The sequence below is a fragment of the Triticum aestivum genome, chromosome 3D, assembly GCF_018294505.1.
Source record: "Triticum aestivum cultivar Chinese Spring chromosome 3D, IWGSC CS RefSeq v2.1, whole genome shotgun sequence".
NCBI classification, from domain to species: domain Eukaryota; kingdom Viridiplantae; phylum Streptophyta; class Magnoliopsida; order Poales; family Poaceae; genus Triticum; species Triticum aestivum.
The window spans coordinates 357,329,987-357,332,988 of NC_057802.1; positions in this window are offsets into that span (position 1 = coordinate 357,329,987).

Below are 3,002 nucleotides of genomic sequence, written 5' to 3' on the forward strand. Positions count from 1 at the left end.
CTGTCTAAATCAACAAGGCATGTTGGGAAAAAAAGTAGTTGTCTGGAGCATGCAAAATTCCGATCATTTTGTGCAGTTCCACTAAAATAGAGCTGAGCGTCCCTGTTCCAAAGATATTAAGTGTGATTACGATAATAGAGGATTGCTGATGAAACAATAAACACACAAATAGAAGCCGGTCACCTTTGCAGTCTCTCTTAAGACTAACTAGTTGGAGAAGATTAGGCTCGGAGTTCGATGAGGAGGATAGAGCAAAACCGATCTCCCTTTGTGCAGTCGCACTGAAATGTAGAGACGTTGCCCGTGTGACTTTTGGTAGAACTGCACAAAACACTCTTAAGAAAAAAGTGATTTGTGCAGTTCACGAAAAGGTCGCAATAGCAACGAGGTGAAATGGATAGCCCTGTTTGCAAAAAAGAGGTAGAAAAGAAACAATTACTGGCCAATAACAGTTGATGACACATGCGACGACAAAAAAGAAGCATATTCCTTGTCCTAAGGGAAGATAACAACACGGTTGTGTTTGTCTAAAACGGTGTGAGGACGAGATTGCAATATGGAAAGTACGCCGAATGAGCTACGTTTTGGGCAAAGAACTATGGAAGACCCACATGCAGCGACCTGGTAAGAAGAGCAGTGGAGCAAGGCCGGAAGGGATACCTGGAGGTCGTCGGGATGTAACTAGGTGAGCGGCGGCGGGTGGAATCTGCCCATACTGCGGCAGCGAGCAGGTGGCGTAGGCCCTACCGCACCGGAGCTTAGTCAGAGAGAACGGCGTGTACCGCAGGTCGGGACGTGCTGCCTCGGCGCCGTCGAACGGAGAAACGATGCACGTCCTCCCTTTCCGCCGGTGGACGGGATGCGGCCGGATCAGTGACCAACGGTGAGAGAGCGAGAGAGAGAGAGGCCACCGCAGCCTTGTGATACTCTGAAGAGAGACAAACCAGGCAGGCAGGCTCCATTATATATAGTGGAGCGGACTACCTTTTTCTCCATAAAAATCGTTTTATATTCTGTGTACGTGCCATTGAGCGATATAACTTTATTTAAAAATAACGCGCCAAGGCATCAAGTCGAACTTTGTCTCGTGCACGGGTGGTACACGACCTCCGTAGGTAAACAACCGCTACACGCGTTCAAATTAGCACGTGGGCTGCCATTTCATACAGAAATGAGCTCCACCGTGTACCCGCGCGGGTGTGGCTAGGCACGAAGCGTGAGTACGTGCACGGTGCACCTATTCTCTTCTTGTATATGTACACCACCTACGTGGGGTTGTGTGAGAGAGATACAAACGTAGAGAGATATAGTGTGTGGGTTCGTGAGAGTTTTTTGGGGGGGGTCAATAAAAAATGTAACATATGCAATGTGTGTGAAATAGAGTCATGGATATATCATATATATATAGAGGGGGCGATCCACGAGAAGAGAGTGGAGGTATCATCGGCTTGAGGTGTCCATAGAATCGAAGAGAGGGATGATGTGTGTGTGCGCGCGCGCGATCGATAAAGAGTGCCATCGAATTTGTGTGTGCCCACATCAAAGATATAGTGGCTAGCCTACTGGAACGTGAGAGGGGACAGGTGCAGTTTGTCTCTGTGGCATGGATACCTACCTACAACGCTCGACTATCGGTGTGTGGGGGGAGGCCTAATTAACTATAGAGGTACAATGGCTGGTATATGTGTGGAGGAGGAGAGAGGCCTACCTCATGTATTAAGGGAGATCGATCTACCTCATGTATTAAGGGAGATCGATCGGCATCCATGCATATGTGTAGGAGAGGAATAAGGTTGGGAGAGAGACAGAGCTAGAGTGTTGGAGGGGGTGGTAGTGGAGTTGCTTCTAACAAATGGTGGGATAGGCTTGCTAGACAACCGGAGGGCACGCCTGCAATATCAATAAGAGAGGGAATGGCTGCCTGTCTGTGCATGTGCGTGTGAGAGACGGGTCAGGAGGCATGCACGAATGATGAGGGGGGACGATATTGCTGTGGTAAGCAGACATAACTACATAGGAAGATCAATCGTCCTTTGTCAGAGAAAGAAGAGAGATAACTTGTGAGGTACGTCGATCGATGGGGGGGAATAGTTAAAGTCGACCTAGGTATATGTTGGGAGATTGATCGGTATACATGCATGTGTGTGTTAGAAGCAAATGAGGCACGGGGAGAAGGATAGATAGAGAGGGATGCATCTAGGAGGTGGTGCGAGAGTCATACTATATCGAGGGGGGAGGAGTGTGCGAGTACGAGATCGATGAAAAGAGTGGTGGGAGTGAGGCATGGACGGTGATAAGAGAAGAGGGGAAGCTTGTGTTTGTGCTAGGCACACCTGGCTAGAGAGGCATATCGATCGATGTGTGCCATAAAGAAGGAGCTGGGGGGCCTACACACACCGTGGGTGAACGACCTGAAGTGAAAAGACGAATTTGCGTGATGGAGCTAGAGAATGCTAAGGGAGGGTGAGAGGGATGTGGGTGTGTGCATGCACGAGAGAAAGTTAGCGCTATCTACAAAGATAAGAGGATTGTGTGGGTGTAAAATATGAATAGAGATCATACTTCATTATAAAAAGTGAATCCGGATATTTGAAGAATTTATCATCGTGTTTTAAACCGACGCATGTGTGAATATATATAACGGTGATACACATGGTGTGGTTATGAACATGTTATACTACATATAATATATTTTATCTCTACTCTTATAAAAATGGAGTTGTTGATGATGGTGTGCCTGCCATCCTGCAATATAGGCCATCCGATTTATATCTGACAGATAGGAAGGAAACTATGGCAATTTTGAAAAAAGATACCCACACCCCTCTCCATATTTGCAAATTAGGCCTCCCCTTGATCATGTTGATGTTCTGTGGAACGCATGGGCATCTTGCTAGTACTACGTATAATATATAGAACATTGATCATAATTTGGGCTAATGTGTGGCTTTTGCAGCTTGGGTCTAAATACTTGTCATAATGTAGGGGGCGGGGCACTATAC